The sequence below is a fragment of the Cariama cristata genome, unplaced genomic scaffold (assembly GCF_000690535.1).
Source record: "Cariama cristata isolate BGI_N322 unplaced genomic scaffold, ASM69053v1 scaffold25103, whole genome shotgun sequence".
In the NCBI taxonomy this organism is placed as follows: domain Eukaryota; kingdom Metazoa; phylum Chordata; class Aves; order Cariamiformes; family Cariamidae; genus Cariama; species Cariama cristata.
This window is the reverse complement of record NW_009608193.1, coordinates 18,476-26,676: the sequence shown is the minus strand read 5'-3', so window position 1 is coordinate 26,676 and position 8,201 is coordinate 18,476.

Sequence of the window (8,201 nt, the reverse complement as noted above, 5' to 3'; positions counted from 1 at the left end):
TTTGGTTCTGATGATATAAATTACTTTTATAATAGAAACATTTCAGAACAAAATCCTTTCAGCCCACTCTGTTGTCAGGCATGCAGTAGGCTGGTGAATGCAGCTACCCTGGCGAAAAAAAGCATTGATCTCACAGGTCCCTGCCTTGGATGTGTCACCGTTAGATGCTCTGATTGGGTCACACTTATGGCTCCTGCAATATCCCCGATTGCAGGCCAGGCTTCAGCGCTTGCTGAAATGTGCCTGGCTGTTACAGAGCTGCTGCCAAGACAAATTGGGCTCCCTGCCCTTAGGAGAGATGCAAATGTTTTTCCAAGGACGGCATTGGGGACCCTTTGTTGGTCAGTGTGCCTGTGTTTGAAGTGAGGAGCGTGGCGTAGCGTGCACTGGAGCAAGGAAACTGCTTATGGCATTCATCATCAAACTGCCACTGGTTTCCTCCCCGCCCTGTTCCTAGAAGCTGTCTGGGAAAGAAAATTTTAATGAACGTGCTAATTCCTCCTGGGGAGAAAAGGCTGGACTTCCGAAACCTGTTGCCTATCTTTCTAACCCACGTCTCCAGAGATTTCGATGTAACATTACGTTGCTTGGGAGGGCTGTCCGCAGGACTGTCCAGCTCGCTGCAGGAGTGGCCCTGCTTCGGGCAGGGGTACGAGTGGAAAAGCTGATGCCGTAGCAAAGGGCCGTGCCGTGCGGTGCCCAAATGGCCTCCAGAGGAGAGACAGGGTCAGAGAGATGCTGTGCAAATCCCGGCTAAGTGGCACTAAGATGGTTTATGCTAGAGTAATTTCCTGCTTTGTCTGACTTACTCCTGCACATACTGAAAAGCAAAAGTGTTTCCTGGAGGGCTGAAGGGCCTTTTCCCACTTTCCATTAGTGTTTTTGCTGCAGCTGCTTTTGCAGGCTGCCCTTTGTCTGCTTTTTGGATTCTTTGAATTTACTTGGACTGCACGTCTATTTTCCCCATAAGAAAACCCAGCAAACTCATTGAGCAGCTTTCTCCAATGCTGCTGTGTGACGGTGCAGGGACCCAGGGCTCGTGGGCGTGTGGTGATGTGGGAGCAGAGGAGCTGTGCCCCTCTGCTGAGCGCTAGCCCTGCTCTGCAGCCCATCAGCCTTCAGCCCCAGGTCTACCTGGCATAGAAGCAAAGCATTTCCAAAGCTAGCCGACCCTGGTTTTTGCTAGCCTTCCTCTGTCTGCATCCCTTTTCCTGGGGCCAGTCCTGTGCTCTCAAATGCTTTTGACTCAGAGGGGACTGGGACAGAATTACAGAAAGAAAATAATATGTAAAACCTGCTCTGACCAGTGTTTTTTTTTTTTTCTTCTCTTTCTGAAACATTTATTTTAAATGCCCTTTCAGCCAGAGCACTTAGTGGCAAGGTTTTGAAGGGCGCTTTTGTTCTGCATGCCGTAGTGTGACTTCTCAGTGAAAAGTAAAAAACCTGTCAGCTCTCCCTAGGTGCCTGTGGTTAGGAGGGACAAAGGCATTTTCTTGGAAAATGCAGCATTGTTCTGTAGAATTGGTACAGTGTCTTTGAGAATAGGTGTACAGTGGTTACTTTGAGTGCAGCTCTCTTCGTTAATTATTTGACGTCTGTCTTGGGTTTTATAATCATTTGGAAAGCACGCAGGCTTTACACAGTCCATGCTGCTAAAGACAGGAGTGAATGATTCCTTGCCTAGGTCTGTTTGGGAAGGGTGTTTTATTAAAAAGTGTTTTATATGAAAATAGTTGTGTGTTTTTCTGACGTAAAGGCCACTTCTGGCCAGCATCAAATGCAAAACTAAACCTTTCTACCACCTCTGCTTTTAAGAACAGGAGACACTTCCATTACTGTGTTTCCCCCCACCCCACTTTTCTTTGCTCGTCAGTAGACAGAAGGTGAAAGTTTGAAGAAGAAAATGCTCAGGAATGAAAAGGAAACAATTTCTGATTTGAAACAAAATGAACATTTCAATTAAGTGCCTTAAAAAAAAATTCTTGCAACGGCCGTGATGGATTGTTTCCCCAACCGCTCTATGAGTTGTTATTATTAAAATGTTAATTTATGGAGACATTAAGAACACCTCAGAGTATATTGGTCTCGTGAGAAGTTCCTGGAGCACTGAGGATGTATCAGAGCTCTCCAGCCTTCTTCTGGCTGCTCTGATTGCCTGCTTTCTAGCTGTGGTGTGATTTCTGAGCTGGTATGCTCTTCTGCTCACTGATTTTATACCTGGCTCCCTTTAGCATTTGCTTTTTATTTTATTTGCTTGTATACTAGAGGTGAGGTCTGTGACCTTTTTGGGTGGGTGCAGTTGGGTGAACCCCTCTGCTGCAGCCTGGGGTTTGCACTCTCTGACCTCTGGCTCCTTTGGTTGCAGCCAGAGATGCTGGTGTTTCAGTACAGCGATACCGAATTGTGCAAGAAGTTAATCAGACACCACTGGAATTGCATCATATACAGGCAAAATGGCAATATGCTTTCTGATGTCACGAAACAAAGAAGCAGGTTGCTGGAAAAAGCTGAGAAAACTCTTCCCTTCCTGGCAAGACTGGGGTGGGTTGTAGTCCTGTGGCATCACGTTCTTATGGCATTGCAAAACCCACCTCCTCCCTCTGCGGCTGAATGGATGCAATGGTCTTTTCCTGGTGTCACTGGCAGAATCATGTTATCGTCCCTGGGGAGAAATGACAGCATTATGTGACCACAGGACTGCTGTGGGAAGACCATTCTCTTTGGAGTATATCGCAGATTTTGGGCCATTGAAAGCAAAGCATTGTAGTGGTAGCAGCACTAGGACATAGGACTTGGTCCCTGTGCTGTGTTAGTGGTAAAAACTGTCAGATCCCATGGGATTGATTGTGGAGGTGTTTTGTTTTGTTTTTTTTTTTTTTTAATAATCGTGTGCCACAGGAACAGAGCTGGACTACAGAAGCTATCCTGCCCTGCAGTCCCCTTTATCTTCTTCGTTGTATGTGTGAGCTCTCCATTTTTTTACCAAAGGGGGACAACCCTCTTCCTTCATCTCAGCTGACAAATGCTGGCGTGGTCAGGGCATCCAGGAGGTTGCGACGGCTCCCCTTGACCAGCCCTTGAATCTGTGCATGTGTCTTCCACAGCCCCTTGTATTTTGTATGGTGTGAGAGCAGCCAGGGCTGTGGTCAACTGAGTCCCATTCCCGTAATGGAGAAATTGCTGTAGTCTGACAGGCTCTATATCTGTCTGTCTCCACTGACAAGGTCTCTGGAGAGCCTGGAATGAACCAGAAGTAAATTATACTGTGTAGGGCTTCTGATTTTATAGCTGGGTAGAGCAAGAAACAAGAATTTTCCGACTAGCAGGCAGGGGAAGGAAATCTTAGATACCTTGCTGATGGGAACAGAGACCTGGTGGCTCTTTGAGCAGTTGAAAGGAGCATGTTCCTATGAGCATATTTAATGGATGTAAATATTAGCTTGCTGCAGAGTTCATGTATCACTGAGTGGAACGTAGTAGTTTATTTTGGCCTCGGGCCGCATAAATGGCCTTGCTGTAAACGAGAGAAACTCATCCAAAGTCAGTAGTTGTTCCTGCTTGCTTCAGGGCTGAATTCAGTCTGATTTGTGCAAAATGCAGGAGAGAATCACTGGAAAATAAGGGCGAGTTAGGACACGCTGTGCATTTATCTAATGACAAATGGAGAGAACCATGAGGGATCTTTATTATGGGAGTGATCCATCCCACTGTTTACACTCCTTCTCTTCCAGCATCTGAATTCCCAGAAGTTCCTAAATTCCTACCAAAAGTGCAACATGTTGGTTCTCTCTGTCCAGTCTGATGATGTGAAGATGTTTTATCTTTCCTTCAGCATTTTCAGAGGGTAGGAGTACTTTTGTTTCCTCCCTATGGAGGCTTCTTAAGTGACATTGGGCGCAGGTTGTAGGTGGCAATAGAGAAGGGTTTGATTAGCAGCTGGCATTTCAGTTTGGATGAAGGAGGTAGAGGATGATCAGCCCTCTCAGCTGGATCTCAGGGAAGAAAACTCACCTTATTCCTGGCTTCTTGCCCATTTCTGAAGGCCTTATGGCTTCCAAGGCAGTCTGCAGCCCTTTGTGTGGAATGTGCGGGGAAGAGCAGGCTTGCTCTGGACTGCCTTTGTCTCCTCAAGATGAGGGCAGCAGAGGGAGAGCATCGTACAAAGGCTTTTCAGATGCAAGCATTGAAAAGGAAGGATTCAATATCCGCTGCTGGAATTTGAGTAGTACAGTTCACACGTCCCATTCTTGCTAATCTCTGCAATCTGTGCCATCTTACGTCCTCTCTGCTTATGCTCAAAGCCCTTCTGTGTAATGCATGTATTATGGACAGGTTTGTGAGGGACATGTTTAAGGGATCTCTCTGGCTTCTCTCCCTACCCTTTTAGCCCACCCTGATGGAGCAGATTTCCCTGTCATCTCATGAGTCTGCTCCTGACAGTATCACTGCGCTCATTACCGCATCTGCCTGGCGGAACTGAGATGCTTTGATGAAGTTCAGCCTTTTAACCATCTCTTCTCTCTTTGTGATCTGACAGCACCCAGGAATATCAAATGCAACCTTCACCCCGTTAATGAGAGCATCTAGTAAATGTCAGCTTTCGTGACTACCAGCTTATAAGTTGCATGCTGGAAAACTTAGAAACAGGGAAATTTAATGGCAGTGAGTGAACAGCTCTGAGAGCCGAATGCCAGATACTGGAGCGGGCGGCAAGTGAAACTCTGGCAGTGTACATTTATCTCAAATTACAGGAAATTATGCTTTGTAGCGGGAGCGGAGAAGTCTGGGATTGTTTTTTGCCTATCAGTCCTGCTTTGAAAGTATAAACCTTTGTTCACATCATTTCCGAAAAGCATACAAACCTGGTGCTTGTTTACTACTGCGAGGTGGCTGTTCCAAGGAGGCTTTGGCTGGAAAGAGCTGGTGGAGCCTTGTCCTGCCTCGACCTGCCTGCAGGGAGGGGGTGAAGCAGCCAGGACTCTGGCAGCTGGCCTCTTCACAGGTCACCGGCAGCAGACCGTGCAAATTCGGACTGCACCGGCACGGTTGTCGTGCCAAACTGTCAGACGCGTGTTCAGTGCAAATGTGCTTCAGCTGCCATCGCGAGTGCTTTCTGCACTCGTTCTTAGAAGTGAGCAGAATGAGGCCTTGGCAAAGGACCTTCGGGATGTGGGAGTCAAAGCTTGGGATTTCTAGCCTGCAAGCGTGAACCTTACTCCTTGTGCTCACGGATATAGGCTATTCTAGTGATTTAAGTCAATGAGCTGGGCTGTCCTCTTCTGAGCCATCACTTCCCAGGCTTGGAGAGCTTGCGCAGCTGCCTGCAGGCAGAACGATGCTGCCATACAGATGCTGTTCTTAAGGAATCTTAATGAAATAAAGAAAAGAACGTACCAGATTTAAAGGATCATTGGGTGGGTGGAGGAATACACTCGGAGTTAAAAAATGGTCTGCAGTGATGAAATAGTTTAAAATAACAAGAACCTCTGTGTGTACTCTGTCTCAGCAGGATGAAGATGGTCAGCGCGCTGCTGGTTACGCTCTGGCTGTGCATGGTCACCCTCGGCACTGGCTCGGGTAAGGACATGGCATGTGATGGGTCTGCCCACGTATCACGGGAAGAGCTGATCTGAGACCAGAAAAAGAAAACTGGCCTCAGTGATTTTTAAGCATTTATGGTATTCCTGGATGAAATGGTCGTGTGTAAAATACTTTAGGAAAATGCATGAACACGTTGCTAGTTTTGTGTGGGTATTATATAGTGCTCACATATAGAGGCTATGAGCATGGTGTAAACGGGTGTATTAGCAAATAGCAATAAGCACCACCTCGACCTAAAAGTGCTTTGCAAATTTAAGCTGCTCACTTGGTTCAGTATTGTTATTCCCCTTCTGTGAGGGGTGAAACCAGGGCTTGGCACATGCTGCTGACTTGTCAGTGAGTTGCAAGCAGGACCTAGGCTTGAACCTGAACTCTGCTATTCCTGGTTGGATCCGGAGGGGGTTGAGATTCCGGCTCTCAGATTCTGACTCATGCCTCAGCAACGCAAGGGGAGAGGGGAACTTCTCAAGTAAGAGGAGCTCTCATACCCGTCTCATTGAGTCACTTTCCTGACAGGAAATAAGTTGTCATGCTCGCAGCTCCTCTGGCACACGTTCAGCCCAGCTCTGGTGAAGAGGCAGATTGTGCGTGTCTCTGCTCCGGACTTCCTATTTGGGGGTGGAAGGAGACAGCATGATTTGCAGGAGGCGAGTGGAAAGGGGGAAGGGAGGAAAGAACAGGCGCTGCCTTTATAGGGGGAAACGTTCAGAAATAAGGGCTGTGCAGGGGATTGACAAGTTCCCCCATGCCTCTCTGCAGTGCTGGCAAACAAGCTGTTATAATACCCTGAGCGTATGAACAGCTCTTATATCACTATCTCTTGGACCACACTGAATTATCGGGGCCAAATTCACAATACGTACCTCAGCAAGGTTCATCTCGGTGCCGGGTTCATCGCAGAGGCTGAAGGCTGGGAGGCTTTTCTCCTTGGCTTGCCCAAGGGCTGCAGGCATTCACAGTAAGCTGTAGTCTTCAGTAGAGGATGTCCCATCCTGGCTAACGGGGGCCTGGTGGAAGTGGTGAGCAATGGGGAGACAGCAAAGGAGAAAGAATATATGGCCCAGGGCTCCTCCACTAAGCCCTAGGTAGTAGGTGTGCGTGGGGAAAGGGGGACCCAGCAACGCAGATTGCTGCTGTTTGCTGGGAAAATCCCTGCTTTGCGTGTGCTTCTGGACGTGCTGTTCTGCTCTCCACCAACGCAATATCCTCCTCCTGCTGAGGCAGCGTTACGACACCCCACGTGCAGTCATCTTGGGCTTTTTCAGAAATGGGAGGTAGGTGCAATTGAATCAGGATTGCCCAGGAAATGTTAGAGCAACTCTAAAAACTGAGGCTGTCAGCTGGGAGCCGTGAAATGAGCACCCTGCCATTTGGGTCACGCAGGCTCATGCCAATTGATCTGGCAGAACCCTCCATGCATTTGTGTGAGGTATTTAGTGCTTTTTAAATATTCCTCTTTTAGCAGAGGTTTTCTGCACAGTATGGTTAGAGCCCTTGTAGAGTGCTGCAAGAACATAAGTGTCAAAGGGTGATGCATGGGACATGTGATCAGTTAAAATACATTTATTCTGCAAATCCACTGTAGTGTATGCGTTTGATTTTCTGCAAGTCTGTGGGTGACAGACCCACTCTTCACTTCAGAACTCCCTTTTTGTTCAATGAACATCATAAACCACTTCAGGCTGTAAAAATGTCTTTTGTTATTTGTGACGGGCTTGGATGGCTGTTTGTACTTGGATGGAGGGGCAACCGTCTGTGCAGCCCTCTGTTACACTGTGGGGTTTCCTGGAACTGGCACCAAAAGGCAGCTGGAACTCATTTCACCCTGGCAAAATTGTAAATACAGAGCAGTGTGGGAGACCAGACATGCTCTGATAATGCTGCAGCATTGGGGCTCACTTTTTCTTCTGGGAGTAGGGAGCGTAGGTGGGGGGAGCCGAGCAGAGGTGATCCGGAGTGAATGCAGAAGGGCTGCGCACAGCCTGCAGCTGCCCAAGTGCTCTCCTAACACCAAGCGAGGCCATGGAGATGGGTAGCTCTCACCGGGGAAGCTGGCTACTGGGATATTTAAGATGTGTAATTTGGTAGGGATTTGTCATTTTAGCTGGATCTTTTTCTACACTTTGCTATAATAGTCATGTAATGCTGTATTGTCGGAACCAGTGCTCTCTCCAGCCCAGGCTGGCACGGAGGCTGGGGAAGGCTGGAGCCAGGGACAGGAGTCCCTGTCGTGGTTTGCTGCCACTGTTCCTGCCTTCTTCTGCAGCCCTTCCCGGGGGAGCAGCAACGCTGACCGGGGACGGCCTAGGCCAGGAGTGCCGGCTCTGCTGAGTCCCGAGCTCTCTGAGCTTACAGAGGGCATGAGGAGCTGACACTTAACTACATGTCAGCTATAAAACACCAGCACTGCTCTGGCTGCAATACAGACGGCCTTTCCTTTCCATCCAGTTCAGCCAGTACGGCTGACAGTCTCCCTGGCAGCGTGTCAGAAAGCTTCAGCGTTGTACTTCAGCCTAGTTCTTACTGGAGAGACAGATCTGCAAACTTTATTTTCCCCTCAGATTTTGCCAACAGCACTGTGGCTCTAAACATCTGTTCTT